Source organism: Panthera leo, chromosome D1 (genome assembly GCF_018350215.1).
Source record: "Panthera leo isolate Ple1 chromosome D1, P.leo_Ple1_pat1.1, whole genome shotgun sequence".
In the NCBI taxonomy this organism is placed as follows: Eukaryota; Metazoa; Chordata; class Mammalia; order Carnivora; family Felidae; genus Panthera; species Panthera leo.
The window spans coordinates 18,305,739-18,328,368 of NC_056688.1; the positions used below are offsets into that span (position 1 = coordinate 18,305,739).

The 22,630-nt window shown below is 43.7% G+C and overlaps 1 long non-coding RNA gene across 2 annotated transcripts in view; it reads right to left on the minus strand.

Moving 5' to 3' along the window:
- Positions 1-389: 389 nt before the first annotated feature.
- Positions 390-22,630, minus strand: part of LOC122199496 — a 40,143-nt gene continuing 17,902 nt past the window's right edge. Inside the window, exons 3-4 of one of the 2 annotated variants that reach the window (XR_006193538.1) lie at positions 1,747-1,835; positions 390-689 (exon numbers count right to left, since the gene is read on the minus strand). This is a non-coding gene — a long non-coding RNA (uncharacterized LOC122199496). Of the gene's footprint in view, positions 690-1,746; positions 1,836-10,838; positions 11,097-22,630 lie in introns of those variants that run through there. The other variant, XR_006193537.1, reaches the window with a different exon arrangement.

The window sequence follows — 22,630 nt, forward strand, 5'->3', positions numbered from 1 at the left end:
CTTTGACCATCAAATAAGGACCAGCTACAAGAGGACACGAGTATTTTTTTCCACCTTGCCTCAAGTCCCACGGATTTGGTGGGGAGGACACCGCAGGCCCCCTGACCGCAGACCCCAATGGTGCCACACTGCTCCAACCCGCAGCTTCATCGCTTGCTTCTCACAATGTGGTCCCTACTGTTAGATCACATTTGGGGCAGGAAGCGTTGGGTATTTTTTTTTTTTTAAACAACAACAAAAAAACCAACCTCATTTTTATGAGCAGGATATCTTGATCAATAGCAAACCTTTTTTTAATGGATTAGGGAAATAAATGTCCCCATGAATCATTTATAAAGTCTGTTTCTTTCACTGCGTGGAATAAAGATAAGACTGACAGCGCTAGACAGTTTCTATTAGCTGCTGGACTATCGCTGCACCTCACTCCAGCTGGTGAGTGAACCTGCCCCCAACTAGTTGTCTTCCTTGGTATGTCTCCGCTTTTTATCTGTTCGTCGTTGGCTTTCTTTTCCATTCTGTATTTTCTATCTGACTCTGTATACTGTACAAAGCAGTTTTTTCTTGTCTGTTTATCTTTCTTCAACTGGAATATTTACAATAAAACAGAAACAAACCCTGAAGTGTTAGTGATGGATGAAAGCTGTTTGGGTTTGGGGAGAATAGTTTGGTGTGTCTGACATCCAGGTACCCTAAAAGCAAATAAAAATATAAACCCACTTGGTGTCTTCCCCTCCACCTGCCCTTCTCTCTCTCTCTTTCTATCTCTTTCTCTTCCTCCCCTTCTCCCCTCTCCACTCCCCCACCCCCTTGAGCTCTTTGTTCAGATCCCAGGAAAGTCTAGGTGGCTTCTTTCAATTTGTAGTCCTGGGAGTCTGAGCCAACCACTGCCCTCCCCCCCCCCCCCCCAAACGGATACACATGTTAATGAAGTTCAGGATTCATAGGGTTTTGTCTTCCTAAATGCACTTTCACAGAATAGCCATCTATTGCTACCTAGGGTAACTCTAGTCAGATATCACCCCAGATTCCACTGGGAGCTTGAAGATTACATCAATTAAAATTTAATACTTTGCTTTATTTCTTTTAATTGCCTTGCAGGGCCCCAACCGTCACAAGATCTCTACCCCAGAACCCAGGTGGGGTGTAAATTGAGCGTGTAGATGGCCGAAAATCTTTTGGCTTCCTCTAATCCAATGCTCATATGAGAATATTCATCCTGGGAACTTGCCAGCCGGCCGTCTTATTGGTTAGGTGAGACTGACATATCATGATAACCAATCCACCTGGGGCCACTCTGTGAAAGTTTATTAGTTTTGGATTCCAAGGAGTTGAATTTTCTTTTGGAATCCAAGGGGGACTTCCCCATGGTGTAGGAGTCAAATACATGAGGCCAGAAAGGGCTGGGGCATTTCAGACACGGCAGATTGGTGGTTGGAGTGAAGCTTGAGAGAACCGTTTGTGCCTTTCCCGCCAATGGGGTGTGAGCAGCAAGGTAAAATAGTCTGGAAACGATAAGGGAGATTTAATTCCCTGACTGGTTGTTCACTCTCTTGGGGGAGTAACAAAGAGGCCTGTTTGGAAAATTCAGAGAAGGAATCCTTTCATAAAGATTTTGCTTAAAGCTGGTGCTTCCTATGGGGCCTTCTGAAGACAGAAATTAAACCTTTAGTTGCCTTGAGCTATGAGTTATTCCCAGCCTCTCTACGAAAGGGGACTTTCTCCCCACAGGCAAGTCCCCACCATTACCCAAAGAGTGTCCCCAGGGTCTGTTAATCTGGTCATCCAACGGTGTCCCTCAAAGATTGGTGATGTCATACCTTCAAAAAGCTCTTCTCCTAGAGAAAAAATAAATATTTTATTAAAATATCTTTTTATATAAATATGAATGTAAATTTATATGTATCTCTATATAAAAAGATATAGGTATATTTCACAACTTGATGTGGCTTCCAGAGGAAAAAAAGGCTCCCAAGTTTTAGAACTAAAGGGGTCAATAAACCTGTTACATATTAAGGACAACCAGGCACGAGAAGTTGTCACTCTGGATAGAACGTAATTGTTCAAATTTTTATTAATGTCTTACTCCTCAATCAAAAATGAATGAGGGGCACCTGGGTGGCTCAGTCAGTTAAGCGTCTAACTACGGCTCAGGTCATGATCTCACAGTTTGCGAGTTCAAGCCCTGTGTTGGGCACTGTGCTGACAGCTCAGAGCCTGGAGCCTGGTTTGGAATCTGTGTCTCCCTCTGTCTCTGGCCTTCCCCCACTCACACTCTCTCTCTCTCAAAAATAAATAAACATTAAAAATTTTTTTAATGAGTGAAAAAATCCTAATTTTACCATGACACAAATAGCATTGGTGTCGAGAGAGAAAGAAGTCTACAAAGGCAATAAAGTAGAAAACCACCTCTCCGGTCGGAAATGGCAGACTTGAGGCCCTAAGAAGGAAGGGGCATAAAGCAATTGAGCATATAAGCTGTCCTGATATTAGCTAAGAGCATGCATATAAATATTTCCCTGGCTGGAACGTACTGAAGCGTGTTGAGGGAATCAATGCATTGTGACTGCGGTTGTGTCTGGGGATTTGACCCTAGTAGTGGGTTAGCGTGTGCAGAGCTCATATCATGGAGGATGGAGATCAAACACGTAAGCACAATGATCTGCTAGAGAATTAGCTGAAAGATCCTGCCAGCTTTCATATTCTTGCGCCTAATCTGATGTTCTCTTTGGACTATGCCAGAGAAGTCAGAGGGACCAAAGGACCTCTCACCCTGCTGGCCCTTTTTCAGGTTGGGGAGTGATCTTGAGAGGGTATTTCTTTAACACACAGTGCCACTTTCGATTCTGTGGCCAAGTAGTGAAGAAGTGGAAGAAATTATCTGTACTCTGCCTGGATAGACAAAACTCACCTAGGGAGTAAAGCATGAAATATCAAAGTGATCTGGACTATAAACCATGTAGAAATTCAGAAGGGCGAAGGACTCTGGGTAGTTGAGATGGGCTTAGTGGAGGAAGCAGGGGTGTTTGTGACTTGGGGGTGTTGAAAACCTTTCTGATGGCCAGCAAAATGAGACTGTGCTTCATCTCGCTTGGAGTGCAATATGGTTAATTCCTGTTGACGAATGGGGCGCTCTTCTGATAAGAGATAGCTTGTCGTTGCTATTGTTTTGTTTGTCACCCGCGGTGTTCCTTTTGGTGAGATTCCAGCTCTCCTATTATGTTTCTTCGTGTTTGCTGCCGACACCGTGACACTGTTTAGAGATCTTTTACCTCTATCTCATTCCAGGGCTTCTTTAAATTATATTAATGGGATTAGCTGCAGAAACAAACAGCCTAGCCCTATAGAATACAGAAAGACTAACTGAAATAAGCAGTGAAATGGTCTGAAGTGGATGATGAGCTCTTTAAATGTGTGTGTGTGTGTGTGTGTGTGTGTGTGTGTGTGTGTGTAAAATATTTTTAAATTGCAGGGGTGGGGGGGGGAAGGGAGTGTGAATACAGAACCGAAGGTGTGGAACCAATGTCAAAAATCAATACAGAACCAAACCCCCCAATTTGTGATGTACAGGAACATTTTAGAACAATTTTCCTTTTCAGCCCATTAAACCGTCCTGTTATCCATAGCACACGGAGTCCGCCTGGAAAGTTATTCTACTTGGATTGTTCTGATTAGATTCTTGGTAGCTTTTCCATTAAGAATAACAGATATGTGACTTCCATTTCCACATCATCTGTAATCCTGTAGCACCAAGTGAGCATAGGCAAGCATTTCGAAATCACCAAAGCTTGGTCAAATGTGAAGGTCAAGGAGAGAAGTCACAAGTAGGTAAACAGCCTCAGGCGGCATTACCACGAGATGGTCCATGCCGGCTAGCTCAGATGCAGTGACAGGACTTGAGGAACCAGTTTAAAGAGGACCAGATGAAAAACAGTTCAATACAGAGAGATTTCAGTTATTTTTTTTCTTTGCGGCTCCCCTCTCCCCTTAACGCAAGGTAAACCGAGCGTGCGTGCGCATGCGCGCACATGCGCATGCAGCGGTTTAGCCCAGACCTTGTCTCCGTGCTCCTTATGCCCATTTCAAAAGAGAGAGGATGCTCTACGTGACCACCTCAGCATGCCGCTAGATAATATTGCTGGGTTTGATCCTCTGGCTTAGTTCTCACCGAGTGCTCTTTGATGTAATTTATTTCTAAGCCAACCGTATATGTAGATGCATGAAGTAACAAGTTGTTTTTCCCCCAATTCCCCAGTTGAGTGTGAAGATGCCTGAGCTGACTTCTTAAAATCTCTTCCCTCCACCCCTGTCAGCTACAAAGCAAAGTTCCTCTAGCGTTAAGAAGTGACCAGACAAGGGGCACCTGGGTGGCTCAGTCGGTTAAGCGTCCGACTTCAGCTCAGGTCACGATCTCGCGGTCCATGAGTTCGAGCCCCGCGTTGGGCTCTGGGCTGATGGCTCAGAGCCTGGAGCCTGCTTCCGATTCTGTGTCTCCCTCTCTCTCTGCCCCTCCCCCGTTCATGCTCTGTCTCTCTCTGTCTCAAAAATAAATAAAACCTTAAAAAAAAATTAAAAAAAAAAAAAAAAAAAGTGACCAGACAAAAGGCAAAGCCACTGTTGTTACTGAACACAACCAGAACAAAGTAGAGCAATGCAGGTCAACTTCCATTATACACTCCATACTTCCATCAATAGCCTTGTCCATGTTAGGCAGAAAACAATGTTCAGAAAGGTCAGACAATGAAATTGTTAACATTTGAGTGGGTTGGTTGGCCAGTAAAGTACAGAGTTCAGAAGTAATATCTTTATTCAGCTAGCACATCTTTTGTTTCAACTAAAGCAGCAGATTTGCTGAGGCTGCCATTACTTCCAGAGGATTTAAGGGCCTCCCTGATCTGGCCCAGGCTGATCTTTCAAACTTCTCCTGACACTTTTGTCACCTGCCTTCCATCTCTACCCTGCAATAAAACCATACCAGTTCCCAGTCTGTATTTATCCCATTTCTTCCAGGCTTTCCTTCTAGGTCTTTGCTTTGGCCATTCTCACCTCCTGGAAAGCCCTCCCCCAGGCATGTCTATATTGCCAACGCCTACCTGTTGAAGAGCTAGCTTATGGACCATCTCCACTGTGAAGTCCTCAATGATCCCCATCCCCCAAGGACAGAGGAAATAACCTCTCCCTCTCCTGAACATTCTCAAACTTTTTCCGCGGCCCTTAGCGCTTCCATCATTGAAGTATCTGTGCTTGACGCATATGTTGTTCTTACCCCCACCCACCAGAGGAAGGTACTTAAAGAGCAGAGCAAATGCCTTTTTCATTTTTTATTCTTTCACAGGGTGTAGGATTCCTTGCACATCCTGAGTTCCCATGAATGAATGCATGAATGAATGAGGCAAATTCACCCGAGACCAAATGTACATGAAAATGCTGCAGGTAGGACATTGAGTGGCAGGAATATGCTAACACACCCTTGATTTAAAGCAATCGTGCATAGAACAACTTAATAATTTATGCCAGACAAAAGTATGACTTCATTTATTTTACTGGGCATGAACCCAGTGGGGAGAGCAGCTTGATAATATTCAGAGGCTGGTGGAGAGTTGGTCCAGTTAGTAGGTACCAGGGAATGATTTCTTCCAGCAGTCTACAAGCTTTCTCTACAGGTTAGAGGGATTCAGCCTCCCAACTCCCACACCAGCTTTGGAAAAATCAATCAGCCTTCTCCCTTCTCTCCTCATTATCCTCAAAAAGTGATTTCCGTCCAAAATAATATTACCAAAACTTGGTTCATGGGTTATCCATTTCAGTGTAAGTCCACCAAGGTGGTATTTTCTCAGAACAAATGGGATTGATCTGCTTTACCAAAATAATTGAAATCAGCTTTAGTTTCCTCATACTTGCCAGGAAAACCAAATATTTCCCCCTTGGTGGTTTGCTTTTAAAATGTGAAAACATCGTAACAGTTTGAAGGTCAACAAATTACAACTCTAGCGGGTAGACTGATCACCATACTGACAAGTCTGGCTAGTTTTGATGAGTTTGGGAAAATGTCCTTTTCCTTAACGGATTCTTTAAGGTTTCATTTTTATGATTAATAAAGTAATGCATATGCATTATAGAAAATCTGGAAAATCCAAAAAGTAGAAGGGAAAAAAAGAACCCAAATGGTAGTAACTAAAGAAACTCGGTATTAAAGTTTTGTCTTGTAGCGATTTTTATGTTTTTGAACCATTGTGATCTCACTGTATGTGAATCCATTAGTATCTTTCTCTCCATACACAGTGAGTTTAGCCAACAACATTGTGAGCTGCCTGGAGGCAGAAATCTCTAGGGTCTCTGCAGTAGCAAAAAATTAGCGTTGCTCAGTGCTCTCAGCCATCGTGGGTGCTGGCAAAATGAGTGGCTTAATCACTGATTTGTTCATCAATGAATGAATAAAAATTATAAACCAAGGTTTTTGCCCTTGAGGCATTTACAATCTGTGTTAAAAGGCAAGTACACGAAGCACTCTAACCTAAAACAATATATGATTAAGGGTTAAATGAAGGACAGGACACTCGTAGGAGACTTCTTAGAGGTGATTTGTGGTAAGGAAAGTGGCCTGGGGCATAGCCGCAGGGGGTAACTAACATGGAAGAATCTGAGGTTATTTTTTTCCAATAAGCCCCCCATAGAGACAGGTCGATGTGTCTCCAGCTGGTGGCCATTCTTCTACCCAGTGCCAGGCAGCCTTTCCATCCATCCACTGTCTCAGACGACCGGCTGCTGTATTCTCTACCGCAGAGGAAACTCCCCTCTCCGCACAAGGGGAACCACCCAGCTGGTGTTCCCTCTCAGCTCCGGGACAAGGAGGGAATTCTAGGCTACACAGCCATGCGGTGGATGCCTTTCTCCACTGGTAAACCTACGAGAAAGGGAGTTTTCAAACTTTTTATAGTTCTTCTCTTAAGTTTGTCAGCTCGGATGGAAATGCTGAAACCCTATTTTCTCCCCCCTGGCTCTCAGATCCCTGTGGTCTCGGCCTCCCCCCCCGCCCGTTATACGACTTGTACCAAAGCAGGCTGGAGCTGGGTAACCTGGCTTAGCTCTGATGGGTAGCACGTGAGGGGACAGCCCAGGGACGCGCCTGAATTCAATGACTAGTTCGCAGTTTAATCAATAGGGGCATAGCAATCAGGTGGATGTAAGTGAGACTGGAGCTCAGTCTCACTTGAGACTGAAGGATTTCCAAGTAATCATATTGGAGGATTGCCCTGGGTATAAAGAACGGTAGGATATCAAGCCACATTGGGCACGCTCCACCGAAGGTTGTGGCATCTTGTCTGCCAGGGCACCCGCCTCTTGAACAGCTCTTTGAATTCCAGATGAAATGAAAATTCCCTCCTTAGTAGTCATTAAGGCTCCAATTTTATGTCTCATTATTAAACCATGAAGTTGGCCAAAACATTTAAATGAAGCAAAATGAAGAGATTTATGGCAAATTGGGAGTCTAGGTGAAAAATTGAAGCTTAATCTCCAAAGATTAAGAAAAACACAATAACACACTATTGGAGACCAAAAGAAAAAAGAAAAAAAGCAAATCTCAGAGTAAACAGGGGGAAACGTTCTTTCTTATTTTTCCCAAAGTACCAGCTCTTTAAAATTGAGTTTTTAGATGATGATTTCATGCTTGGTAATACCCACATGATTCGAGAAATGTTGGAATAAGACTTAAATGGTATTTTAGTCTCCGTGTAGAACGAGAGGAGTATGTCAGATTGATAGCCCTAAACCGCCGACAGCCTCCTGCAGAGAAAGAACACTGTATGAGGGCAACATGAATTATTTCAGATCCCCCTTGCCCTGAAGACACAATCCTGCTAGGTGGCCAGTGTGGGGGTCAGAGATTAAACTTGTTCTTCAGTTTCTCCACTGAGAGTGTCCGTAAAGGGGCTGTGGTGCCAGAGGGAAAGATGTTTCCAGCCAGCTGAGTGTCCATGGGTTAGCGAGGGGCTGGGGCCCCATTCGGATTCCTTATCAGCGGCTGCCTTCTTCCCAGAGGAGAATGCAACTAACTGCAGGGGCAAATCTGAAAGGCTAACTGAGAGATGGAAGGTTCCAGAGGCAGTCACCTGAGCCAGCCACCAACCATTGAGAGCAGTTTAATTTAAGACCAAAGAGTGTCACGGACCCTCATAATCTCATCTGTTGGTCCTAAATCTCTCCAGCAGTGAGGAGAGGCAGTTACCCTAAGGGCAGTGAGGACAATAATGGTTCCCTCGGGGCATTCAGAGAAAAATCCATTTACTTCAAAACTGAAGAGCTAAGACTTGGCCTGAAGGTAAGTAGTATGATCTGGAGGTTAGTGTTAATTATTGCCAGATTCCTGCTGTCCCCAGATACTGCAACTCCCCCATGAATCTGTGGTAACTGAAATTGTCCACAGAGTATATGGTATGGAGATAATCATTGTAAGTCAGTTGTTGCCCAATAGCAGAGACAAGGTCTGGGAGAGGTCAACTTCTATGAGGGTACAGAAGCTCGCGCAAGGTCCTGGGCCAGCACACCTGCCTCCGAGGATCCTGGGGGCTGGGAGCTGTGGGGGGGGGGCAAAGGGGGAATGGATGTGTGGGAAGGCTGGTCCCAGAAACAGAGGGGTGGGGTGGGGAAGGAAGGGAATTAATGTTTCTTCCATGTCTGTGGTGTTCCAGACGTTACACTAGGTGCTTTTACCTAAGTGATCATCGATGAGGTTTGGGGAGTGATAGTGGGGTTCGTGGGGTCCGGAGCCGATGACCAGGAAAGAATTCTTGAAGACGTCTTTGGTGCGAAAAGATGATTTTATTAAAGCGTAGGGACAGGACCCATGGGCAGGAAAAGCTGCCCCAGGACCATGAGGAGAGACTGGTTATACACTATGGGTTTGGGGGAGGTAAAGTCCAGGGAAGTTTCCACTGAGATTTGCATATGCTAAAGAAGACTCCGGGGCGCCTGGGTGACTCAGTCGGTTAAGCTTCCGACTTGGGCTCAGGTCATGATCTCACGGTCCGCGAGTTCGAGCCCCACATCGGGCTCTGCGCTGACAGCTCAGAGCCCGGGGCCTGTTTCAGATTCTGTGTCTCCCTCTCTCTCTGCCCCTCCCTCACTCGTGTTCTGTCTCTCTCTGTCTCAAAAATAAATAAACATTAAAAGAAAAAAGAAGACTCCCAGGATACTGGAGGCCTAGCTATTGTCAGGCCAAGGTTGTTTTTCCCTCTAGCAAAACATTAGCATTAAGACAGTAGGGAGTCCTGGAGAAACATTTCACTCTGCCAGCCTCAAGTGTTTGTCAGTGGGCTGCAGGTTATAAGGAAATTTCATTTTGTCTGCCATTTCCTTCTGCCTTTGTTTTCCACATCAATCATATTTAATCCTCAAAGTAACTCTCAGGCGGTCACTCTTACCCTCACTGTAGAGCTGAGGAACTGGAGGCTCAGGATGTTAAAGTGATTTGCCCAAGTTCACAAACCTTTCCCAGCATGGATGCGAACTCAAGTTTGCCAGCTTCAAAGGGCATGTTCTTTCTGCCACATCACGCCGACTCCCTGGAAATTAAGGAACAGGGGGGCTGATTTCACAAAGGAGTCAGCCAGGATTCACCTGCCTAGCAACGCGTGAGGGAAACTGTCTCCTTTAACAACCCTTCTGAGATCGGAACAGAGGTAGAATCTCCTGGATTGATCATCAGATCTCGGTCCCCTCAAGATTCACCTTTGCCTTGGAGTCTTGTCCCCCATCACTGTTGCTGCTGCCTTTGTCTCCAGGGCCACTTCTGCTCTTTCATAAATCGGACTCAAGTGGACTTAAGACTCTTTCCTGCATTTCCTGTAGCAGGTCTCAATAAGACTAAAATGATGACATAAGACTTAATTAAAGGCTCCGAGATAACAAAGGGAAAATAGGCATGGATTATCAGGTAACTAACTAATGAGGCCAAGGAGTTGCGGCCGCTCTCCAGAGCGTGGCCCAGACTCACAGGGCACCGTCACAGGCACCTGCCTGCTCTGCAGGGCCGAGGTCAACTCTTCCACCCGACTCTGCTGCACCCTAAGCATCTGAGAGCATCTTCAAGCCCATCCAAGGAAGTGCAGCACACTGTTTAAAGCCAGGCTTCACATGTCTAAGCACCTGCTTTCCTCACGCAGACGGATGCCAATCTTGACTTGTTCGTTTATTGCTAGCACCAAATTCATAACCCAAACTGAACAGAAAAAGGTAAGTAGCATAGGAAAAGGGAAAGAACTTTTTCCAGCTTGTTACAATATGAATACCAGTGACATTTTTATTTCTTAACACAACCGCTCGAAGCCCTGGCAGCAACTTGTTTCCTTGACCACAGTCACTGGACCTCGTTGAATAAATTCTTCTCATGCATTATCGATTTCAGTTGGAACAAGCTGCATTTTCACAGAGCTACCGAGTCGGCTATTTTTCAAACACTTGAAGACCTTCAAAACAGCAATGAAATATTTCACCCCCATCAGGTAGGCAAAAAGAAAGAAATAAAAATCTGATAAAACCAAGGGCTGATGAAGACGTGTGGTCAAAGAAAGTCTCATACGTCTACCGCTGAGAGGAATGTAAAATGGAGAATAATTTGGCGATGGCTAATAAAGGTAAAGATGAGGAACACCCAGCGAATCATCAGTTCCATAGCTTATCAGGCACTCTAGAAAAATTCTTGCAAACGTGCAACAAGTAGACATGGGCAAGAGTATTCGCCACAGCGGTTTGTCACGTCAAAACAGACTTGTTTTTTTAAGAACAAGTCAAGGGATAGATTTTTTTTTTTTAATTGTGATTTAATCGATATGCTGCAACAATTCACAGTTGTAAAAGTGAATGAACCGGTTCTACGTATTTCCATATGGATAAGCCTTGACGCTATAATATTGAGCGGAAACCCTACATCTCGAGTGAACTAGGCAGTCTCTCAAGTTTCATCAGTGACCAAGAAGAATGCTTGCTCAACTCTTCGTTCGGGACGTGGCCGCAGCTAGGTGTTGGGGGAGGTTGAACAATTGATCTCATGCCGACAAAGAAGGGTTTCCTTAAGGAAACTGCTCATGGTTGGCGTATATCTGTAATACACGAAGGGTCATTGTGCAGCGCTAGAAAGGACCTGATGCCAGGACGTAGACCCCCAGAGCAACTCCCCATCACAGAGGCACAGAAAGGGCAGCAACCCCAGTAAAGGAATGCAGATAAGTGGTTTTTAATGAGACTGTGTTAGCCAACAGGAATCTGGACTAGACTATTCGAGAACTCAGGTTGCACAGTTGCTACCAATGGAGTAAAAGAATAAAGAAGTGCTTTCTCTCTCTCTAAGGGTATTAACTCTACTCAAAAGATCAACAGAGTGACTTCGTCTTTCAAATGATGTTTAGTCCTATGTACCACTGGGGAGAAAGTCACACAAAATGGAAAGGGATTGCGAGACACCAGGGGAGGGGAGAACCTCCTAATTAAATGGTAGGAATTTGGAGGTGGCATGGTATGATGGGTAGTCAGACTGGGGTCACAATCTGCTCCACCGCTTCTGAGCTGGTGGCCCTCTGGGCAATTCATTTCATGGCTCGACAGGCATACCTTGCAGATATTGTGGGTTCAGTTCCAGACCACCCCAACCAAGCATGTCAAATGAATGCTTTGGTTTCTCAGTGCATGTCAAAGTTATGTTTATACTTTACTGTAGTCTATCAATTGTATAATAGCATTATACCTAAAAATAACCCGGTACATACCTTGATTTAAGAATACTTTATTGCTAAAAAAAAAAAAAAAAAAATGCCAACCATCATCTAAGCTCTCAGCAACCCTCTGCTGGTGGAGGGTCCTGCCTCGATTTCATGGCTGCCGACTGACAGGCATGGTGGCTGCTGAAGGTTAGGGTGGCTGTGGCAATTTCTTAAGATAGGACAGCAATGAAGTCTGCTGCCTCGATGGAGTCCTCCTCTCCCGAACGATTTCTCTGTAGCAGGCGATGCTGTTTGACAGCATTTACCCACAGTAGAACTTCTTTCCGAATTGGAGTCCATTCTCTGAAACCCTCCCACCGCTCTATCTGCTAAGTTCATGTCATGTTCTAAATCCTTGGTTGCCACTTCAACGGCCTTCACAGCATCTCCCCCAGGAGTAGATTCCATCTCAAGAAACCACTTCCTTTGCTCCTCCCTGAGAAGCAACTCCTCATCCGTTCGGGTTTGATCCTGAGACGGCAGCCGTGCAGTCTCATCTTCAGGCTCCGCTTCTGATTCTAGTTCCCATCTTATTTCCACCACACCTGCAGGCACTTCCTCCCCTGAGGCCTGGAACCCCTCAAAGTCGACATGAGGGTTGCAGTCAACTTCTTCCAGACTCCTGTTAATGTTGATATTCTCTTCCTGTGAATCACGAATGTCCTTAATGGCTTCTAGAACGGTGAATCCTTTCCAGAGGTTTTCAGTGAACTTTGCTCAGATTCATAGAGGAATGGCAGCTAGAGCCTCATGAAATGTCTTTCTTGAATAATAAGACCGGAAAGTCAAAATGACTCCTTGATCCATGGGCTGCGGAATGGATGCTGTGTTAGCAGGCGTGAAAACAACATTAACCTCGTACATTTCTGGCAGAGCCCTTGGTTGACCAGGTGTATTGCATGAGCAGTAATATTTTGAAAGAAATATTTTTTTCTTAACAGTAGGTCTCAACAGTGGGCTTAAGATATTCAGTAAACCGTGTTATAAACAGCTGTGCTGTCGTTCAGGCTTTGTTGCTCCATTTATACAGCTCAGGCAGAGTCGATTTAGTATATTTCTTAAGCGCCCTAGGATTTTTGGAGTGGTAAATGAGTATTGGCTTCAACTTAAAGTCACCAGCTGTATTAGCTTCTCACAAGAGAGTCAGCCTGAACTTTGAAGCTTTGAAAGCAGACATTGACTTCTCTCTAGCTATAAAAGTCCTCGATGGCATCTTCTTCCAATAAGCTGTTTCATCTACATTGAAAACCTGTTGGGGCGCCTGGGTGGCTCAGTCGGTTGAACGTCCGGCTTCGGCTCAGGTCATGATCTCACGGTTTCTGAGTTCGAGCCCCGAGTCAGGCTCTGTGCTGACAGCTCAGAGCCTGGAACCTGTTTCGGATTCTGTGTCTCCCTCTCTCTCTGCTCCTCCGCCACTCGTGCTCTGTCTCTCTCTCTCTCAAAAATAAATAAGCATGAAAAAAAAAAAATCTGTTGTGTAGTGTAGCCACCTTCATTGACTATCTCAGCTCGATCTTCTCTGCAGCTTCTTCTACACCAGCACTTGCTGCTTCAACTTGCACTTTTCTGTTATGGAGATGGCTTCTTTCCTTAAACCTTAGGAACCAGCCTCTTCAAGCTTTAAACTTTTCTTGTCTCAGCCTTCACAGAATGGAGGAGAGTCAGAACCTTGCTCTGGATTAGGCTTTGGCTTAAGGGAATGTTGGGGCTGGTTTGCTCTTCTATCCAGACCACTCAAACCCTCTCCACATGAGCAGTACGGCTGTTTTGCTTTCTTGCCATTCATGCGTTCACTGGAGTACCGCTTTTAATTTCCTTTAAGAGCTTTGCCTTGGCATTCACAACTCGTCTAACTGTGTGGCTCAAGAGGCCTAGTTTTCTGCCTATCTCGCTTTCAATGTGCCTTCCTCACGAAACTTAATCATGCCTAGCTTTTGATTTGAAGTGAGGGATGTGTGACCCTTCCTTTCAGGTGAACACTTACGAGGCCGTCGTGGGGTCACTAATTGGTCTAACTTCGATATTGTGTCTCAGGGAATAGGGGGTCCTGACGACAGCGAGAGAGATGGAGGTGTGGCTGATGGGTGGAGCGGTCAGAACGCGCACAACACTTACAGATTAAATTTGCCATCTTATGTGAACGCCCTAAAATAATTACAGTGGTAACATCAAAGACCACTGATCCCAGGTCGTCATAAAGAAATATCATAAAGAAGCAGTGTGAAATATCTCAGGAATTAGCAAAACGTGACACTGAGACACGAAGTGAGCAGAGGCTGTTGGGAAATGCCACGATAGTCTTGCTCAGTGCAGGATTTGCCACAAACCTTCAGGGTGAGGAAAGAAAAATGCGATCTCTGCAAAGCGCAATAAAGCGAGGCTCGGTAAAGTGAGGTGTGCCTGTAACCTCCAATGTCTTCTTTTGTAAAATAGGACCTCTTGCAGCATCCCTGGGAGGATTACAGAGGTAATGCATGTAAAGCGCATGTGTACAGGGCTTCGGAAATAAGAAGGGCCCAAGAAACGGTAGAGCTTGTGATGATGATGATTATCCTCGTTCAATCTGTGACTACTCAGTGCTATCAACTGAACCCTCCTGATAGTTTTGCTGCTGCTGAGAAAGACATAGGAAATTGACAAACTGATCAAAATGTGAGTCAGTAAAGCATCTACTAGCAAAATGTTACTTTTTTGTTCTCAGATGATAACCAGCCAGTCCACTTTATTAATAGAGTGTTTTCTGGTTTCACTTTGCTTTATTGTTTGCACATCATTGATCAGCAGAGGGCTGGTTATATGGACTAGACCGGGCCTCTGTAGAATTATTCTCATGGAATTACCCTTTGGTGAGGATGCTTCTGGCTGAGCTGGAGGATCTTTATGAGAAACAGCCCGATGAACCTCACTGACTCCACTGTAAAACAACGTTTGGGTATGATGTTCACGCATCATATGGTGTCCCATTTTACCAGGCCTCTAGGAAAACCCCCCTACCTGATTTTGGTGCCAAAAATAGCTAAAAATCCCTTGAGCAATTGGTTTTATCCTGTGGATACTATAAACGGACGAGGTTCCTTCCCTTCTCTGAACCCATATCTGGAAAGCTCAGCGTGAGGTCTGCAAGCTGTTGTCACTGTACACTTGTTTTAAGCCTCAACTTGGAGTCATCTTTGTTCCTGCCTTTGTTTTTTCGTCTTCTTTCACCCTGCTTTTAGCTGGGAGAATACACCTAGATATATACATGTATACAATATAGTGTTCCCTACTAATCTATAAGAGAAATTAAGTAGGATTATCCCTCTGGGTGGTCTAAGGCTAGATTAGCATAAAGCAGACTAGTCTCAAGTTTTGCTTCTCCCATAGACCCTCCCTACATGCATGTCAAACTGCAGCTCTTAAAAAGGCAGTTAAATTGTTAACTCCCAACTAGACCCTAAGTAAGTGTTTTCCCAGTATATCATTTATAATATAGTATTGCACCTCAGGGGATGAGGTATTGAAGTGTGCTTGAGACATGCTGGGAAAACTCTGGAAAATAACTAACTTGCTAAAAGAAAAACAGTTCAGGAAAGCAATTTTATGTTGCATTTTCCTGGTGGGATACTCTCTGGGATGGGTTGCCATTGTTTATGTGTGAGCAACAGTCTCTTCCATATGCTGAAAGAGCGGGCAGAGCAGTGCCAACATGAGACATTAAGAAGCAGCACTCAGCAGATAATTTATGGGGCAGAGAGTCAAGGACTCAAGCACTTCCGCAATCATTGTCATTGTTATGCATGAAGGACCGTCATTACACTTTCTGACTTTTGCTCTCTGGTGTTTCTGCTTAAAAAAATTATATAGATTAACATTTGCCATAGGTTCAAAGGTATATCTTAACTCATTCAAATCAGATGCCTTGTCCCTGACTGAGAAGAGGGCACATAATTCAGCATGATGACCAACGGTGCAGTGATAGGTCTCAGTTCTGAACCAGGCATACTCCCCTCTTTTAGGAGAGCTACAGTGACGCTTCCCTCCTGCCAGACTATCTTGCGTCATAACTCTGTCCTTCCTTTCTTCCCCAATTCTTTTTGAGCCAAATCCCGGTGAACTACTGGGGAGATGGATGGGATTTCACGGGGGAAACGTGTGAGGAAAGGTCCCTTCTTTCACATCTTCATTTTCCTCAAAATGCTGGACTGCATTCTCTTTTTAAATATTGAAATTAATGGAGAAAAAGGGAGAGTGTGGTCTTGTGGAGGAGAGGGGCACAGAGACGTTCCTCAGGAACATGTAGGAACAGAATGGCTGCCGTGAAACAGGACACAAAAACCTCCATTCTTACCTGAAAAAGCTCAGGCACAGGGCTTGTGCTCCATTCCCTTCAGGACAGGTTGCCCTGATGAGGGCCACATAGCCTAACAGTTAAGCTATATAGGCTCTGGAGTCAGGCTCCTGGGTTCAAATCCCAACTCCACCACTTTATATTGTGTGGCCTTCAACAGATTGTGGCACTTAATGTCACTAAACCTCACTTTTCTCCATGAGGATGGTAATAACAGTACCTGCTTCATAGGATTGCGGTAAGGATTAAATGAGACGATCTCGAGAAAGTACTTAGTATAGTCCCTGAGCATATTAAGCACCAAAATATGTTAGCCATTATTATTTATAGGATCAAAGTCATTTTAAGGATGGTTGACCCACAAATTTTTACTTATAAAGATCCCTTAAAAAATTTTTTTAATGTTTATTTTTGAGAGAGAGAGAGAGAGAGAGAGAGAGCAAGCTGGGGAGGGGCAGAGAGAAAGGGAGACACAGAATCTGAAGCAGGCTCCAGGCTCTGAGCCATCAGCACAGAGCCTGGCACAGGGCTCAAACTCACAAACCGTGAGATCATGACCTGAGCCAAAGTCGGACGCTTAACCGACTGAGCCACCCAGGCACCCCTAAAGATCCCTTTTTAATGAGAAATTATTCTTCATACTCCCACATATAGGATCACAGTTATAGGTTTAGCATTGAGTGATCAGGAATTAGTATTTTTAAAATTACAGATATTGACTTAATTTTCTTTAAGTAGCCATGTGTGTTTAGGTACTGTTATTGATTCAGGGTTTGGTGCACACAGGGATTTGCAGACCCCTTGTAGATAACTCTCTGGGACTCCCTGAGTCTAAGTCCACAGCTAAGGAAACATGTCCTCCCTGCCATCAATCCTCTGTTCGTGGAAGAGTAGGGGGCAGTGACATTAGGTATTCCATGACAAAGGGCTCTGAGACCAAACATGTTTGGAACATGCTGCATGAAATAAAGTTGCACCATTTTCTCTACTGCAGGACATCTTGGAGTATTTATAATACAAATATGTGTAATGACTCCCCAAAAGGGTGATAGAAGATGCTGCTTTTCCCATTTTTGACAAAAGCCGTGTGTGTGTGTGTGTGTGTGTGTGTGTGTGTGTGTGTGTAAGAGCGCCTATTGCAACTTGAGAACATGGTCACCTTCACCTCCTTTCCCTGGCAGGAATGCTCAGTAGCTTCCAAATCTCCCCTGCTGCTTTGTTACTGCCACTGACTCTGCTGTTGACTTCCATGCTACCTACTTCAGAGCACCTCTCTTCTTAAGATGCTATAGCCCTTTAAGTAGTACCCCCAAAGGGTTGCTTTGCTCTCTGGGTTTACAAAGTCTTCCATGAGGAAAGTTGGGAAAAGTTCTCAAGGAGTGCCCTCCAAGAGTTTCTTGCCTATTCTGTGTGAGTGTTCCTTCCTGCACACCACAGCATATGGACTCAAAATGGTCTAGCCACCTGGACTCTTATCTACCCCCAGGCAAGTTTCCTTTCTCTCCCAGAAGCTGGAGAAATATTTTTCCCACTTCTTTCCAGTGTGCTTTAACTCCAGTGTGTTCTTATCCTGTTGACAACAGGAACACTGACTTCTCATCCCATAAGACTCCCAGGAGCCTGTTCCATGTTTCTCTGGTGGGCAAACATAAACCTCTTTCCTCTTCGTTTGTTCATTAAACAAATATTTATAGAGTGCCTATCTGAGTCAGGCATCTGTGGAGATAGACATAAGTATATTTTGGAAGGAGACGGCATTTGGTAGAGTCAAGAATGAATTTCATGTTATTGGCTTTGGCAGCTGGTGTGGAAAGTGGTGCTGTTTACTAAGATGGGGAAGATGAGATTGGGAGGGGAAGCAGGGAGGGGGCTGAGATTCCTTTGGCGCATGTTAAACTTGAGATGTCTAAGGACTATCTACATGGAAATATTAGAAAGGCAGTTGGGAGATGCAAGTCTGGGGACTCAGAGATGTCTGGGCTGGTGATTTAGAATTCATTAGTATAAAGATGTTCTTTAAACCCAGGACAATAGATGACATGACCTAGGGAGAAATGAGAAAGGACAAGTAAAGAAGAGGTCTATGGAACCTTAGGAAACTCTAATACTTGGAGGTAGGGCAGGGAAGTTAGGCTAGCCACGGACACTGAAGAGGAGCAGTCAGCGTGACAGAGGAAAACCAGGAACAAGTAATGTCCCAGAAGCCAAAAAGAAGGAAGATCTTGAGGGAACCAAATGCCATTGTGAATTTTAAATGAAAACAGAAGCATCCATTGGTCAACCTCACAAGAACGGTCAGTGAAGAGCATGCAAAGAGAATCCAGATTGGAGTCAACCCAGGAGGGAGTGGTGAGAGAAGCAGCAGAGACCACAAATATAGCAACTATTTTGAAGACACTTTCCTGAGAAGGGAGCCGAAAAATAAGGCAGTAGAAGAAAGGGTATAGAATGTGAAGTCAAGAAGATGGGAAATACTGGAGCATGGTTATGTTGTCATGGGAATGATCCAATGGACAAAGAGATTGGGGAAGCATGAAAAGAAAGGGGAAACCAGAAGGTAGAAGACTCTAGGTGGATCCAGAACACAGTGGGAAGAACTGGCCTTTGATAGGTGGAAGGATATACCTTGCATGTTAACAGAGGAGGAAACGGGGGCAAGTGCTGGTCTTTGGGGAGAGGTGTAGAAAGACAAGTAAATCCCCACTGCTGTTATTTATATTTACTAATGAAATCTGAAGTGAGGTCATCTGCTTAGGAGGAAGGAAGGCCAGGGATATAGGAGGTCTGAGGAAAGAGAAAGTCACTTTAAGGAGTGGGAAGCTAGAAAAAGTGAGATAGGTGAGCGGTAGTGAATGCCCACTTGCAGTTAGAGATGAAATTAAAGTGCATCCGGTCAGCTCAGTTGCGTGATATTCTCTAGCAGCACTCAACTCCTCTAGTCCTGGCACAGTTAGGTTCATCCTTGGGCACTGCAGTTGTGGGTATTTGCAAGGGGGTACGTATTTTGATGGACCATGGAGTCTAAGCAGTATAGCACCCACTACCGTGGCTGGTACACAGTGGGCAATTATGAACTAATGAAGAATGTACATTTCCCCTTACATGGCTTTCACAATTCATTTATATATCCTCAACAAAGTGGGAAAATTTAAGTCTTGTGAGTGGAGAGAGTTCCCTGGCAGGGACCCAAATTCTAGAAATTCTTGAGTCTTGTCCTATAGTCATGTATTTATTCTTCACTTTCCTTTCCTCATTATGGTATTTGATGTACATATATATCAAATACACACACACATACACACATATACTTACACAAGAGACAAGGATATTCTTTATTTTTGTGAGGTCTTTGCCTTAAACATTTCCCTTGAGGAATGTGGAGTCTAAGGTCGGGGGGGGGGTGGTTCACATATACAATAAGTTACTTGTCAAAGTCAAAAGAGAAGAATGTGAAGAGTACTGGGAAGCATAATGGAAGGAGCAATTTAGTTTTTTCTGGTAAATGGGGATGTCTTTACAGAGGAATTGACATATGAGCTCAGACTTAAAAGACAAAAGTTTCATTTAAGTCTTAACTGTTCAATAGAAAACTCACTTAACAAGAATAGGAAGAACGTATAATAAGAGCTAACGCTTACTGAGTGTTTACTATGTATCAGGAACTAAGCACCTTATATACTTTAGCCATTTCATCTATAAATAGGTTCTATTTTGATTCCTATTTTTCTGATAAAGGTTAGAGGGATTGATTACTCTGCTACTGAGAAGCCCAAATGGGACTTGAACCAGGTCTTAGTAGTGCTGAAGCCCAGGAAGGGGAAACAGCATTAGCAAAACACCCTGGGGAAGGTGAAAGCGCGTGAGATGGCCTTGTAAAGAAGAGCAGACCGGGCAGGGGCAGAGTGAGGAGAGAATAAAGGACTATGGCACACGTGAGGATAGGAAGAACAATGGAAGATGAGCCAGGAAAAGTAGGCGGTGCCCAGTTTCTAGTCCTCGACTATGAGTGAGTTCTACTTATCTATTGCTGTACAGCCTACTTCCCCAAACTTAGTGGCATAAAACAATCATTTTATTATAGTCACAGATTTGGCAGGTCCGGAATCCAGAGAGAACACAGCGGGATGGCTTGTGTCTGCTCCATAACGTCTGGGGCCTCTGCTAGGAATACTCAATGCTGAGGGCTGGAAATATAGGAAGGCTCACTTACTCACATGTCTGGTTGTTGACATTAGCTGTGGGCTGAGAGCTTAACCAAGGTTGTTGGCTGGGGTCGTTGCAACACCTTCCATGACCTCTCCATGTGGCTACATTGGCTTCCTCACAACATGGTGGCTGAGTTCTAAGCACAATTGGCCCAAGAGAACGAGAGCAGTAGTACATGGCGTTTTGCTCCACTGATGGAGGCGGTCCAAAGGCCCACCCAGGTTCAAGGAGAGAAGACACAGACGGCACCACTCAGTGGAAGGAGTGTCCAAGAATTTGTGACATGCTTTAAAATTACCAGAGTCAGTAAATGAGGTCATTAAATAGAGATCTTTGATCTTATGAAAAGCTAGTCTGCTACCACCAAGGTGATGTCTATTGCTATATAACTTTCTTTGTGTATAATGTATGGAAGAGTGCACACTGTTCTTCCAAAGTCCCTCCTGAACCTTCCTTTTTCTCATTTCCTTTTTTTCTCCTTTCCCCTTTCTGTAGTCTGCCATACTTCCCTCATTTACAACTTTACATGAGAAGAGACACATTTAAAAGAGTCCTATGGGAGTACCTTGAAGATTTTTAGAGAAAAATAGCTATAAAATTCTAACAAAAAAATAATGAAATAACATGTAACAGGAGAATTTTATGTTGGAGAGGATTGTCTTCCCAATACCTCAGCAGTTGGCTGAATCTTTTGGGCTAAACTTATGTACAATATTTTTCATTGCACACAGTGTTATTTCAAAATTGGGACAGTTTTTCAAATGACATATTCACATTGCTCCCTGGAACCTCCTGAGGTAGGTGAACAGCTAACCCTTCCAAGACAGATGGATACTTATGAGCAATATTTAATCTTAATTGCAAGCCAGGTTTATGTGTGACAAGTTCCTGGCTTAGAAGCAATGCTTACTGTGACACAACTTTGCTGAGCTAAATGGTTACAGAGAATAGAGAATAAACAGCTGCATTATTGTGAGCCAGCATTTAAATCATGCCTAAGAACACCCCTGATTAGATGCTTCTATGCATCTTCAATTGTGCCTACAAATGTTTCTTTAAAGTGTAACTCAATAATAGTTCAATAGTTCAATTACATCCCAACGTTCTTTATTAATTCATTTATTCCACAAATTTTGTGCCCTAACTACCATGACCAAGTCTTGAGCTAGTCACTGAATGCGATCAACAAACTATAGATCAAGAACTGTGCCATTTTTAGAGAGATTCCCACTTCAATGATTACTCTTTACTGGAGAAAATACCTTGGCTTTGCATAAAATTTCTCTCTAGAAGCTAAAGGCATAAGTGCATGAAAAACTAAGAATAATATCTGGTTCTAGCAAGAGCTCAATGCATGTTTAACTGCTATTATTATTAAGCCTTAAATGCGCACTAAAATTCTCTCCAGTTCCCATATCCATTCTCACTATACTTCTTGAATAAGGTCAGAGATTAGCAACAATTGCAAAAAAAAAAAAAAAAAATGTTGTGGTAGAAATGAATTGGCAACTTCCATTTCTAGCATGAACTAGAAGCTAGTCTCCCTTTGAAAGTAAGTCTCCTTTTGAAGACAACTAGAAAAACTGGACACAAATTTTTGTTTGTTTGTTTGTTTGTTTGTTTGTTTGTTTGGAGGCATCAGATAGCTAGGAAAGAGGCAAGGAAAGAGGTCAAGATTCAAGGGAAGACAAAAACCGGAGAGGCACAGGGGCTGTTTTCTCCTGGTAGTGTCTGCTGATTCAGGAAGAGACACCTGAGAGGCTTATAAGCTGAGCAGTGTTTTTGACAGCCTCACAAGACCAGGAATACAAAACCGAAGACAACAATTTTTCCAAGACCTGATAAGGAAGGTCTTGATAATCAGTGTTTTGATTAGGTCTCCAAAGGACTACTTCTCAGAAGAAAGGATGAACTGGAAGTAGACTGGCTTACAGATATTTTGAAGCCTAAATTCAAGTAATGTCTGAAATTGGATTAGAGTGTTCAGAGATTACTGGGACCCTGGTTTCCCGCCCACAGCTAGTCTAAATTCTTTCTGGAGAAACGCGGTCATTTTCTGAGGCCCTAAATTATTGCTACAATGTTTAACCTACATATATATCCTGTAATTCAAATTAATCAGGCATGTGAGGAGACAAAAAAAAAAAACATGAAAGAAAACCAATGTGCAGGTGAATCACACCCACAAGGGCTTCAAATAATAAGCTGTGAGACACAGACTTTAAAATAGCTGTGATATATTCAAAAGAGATAAAAGATTGAGAATTTGTGCAGAGAACTTATAAACTATAAAGCTAAAAAATTAAGAACTCAATAGACAGATGATATATCTGATTGCAGAAAA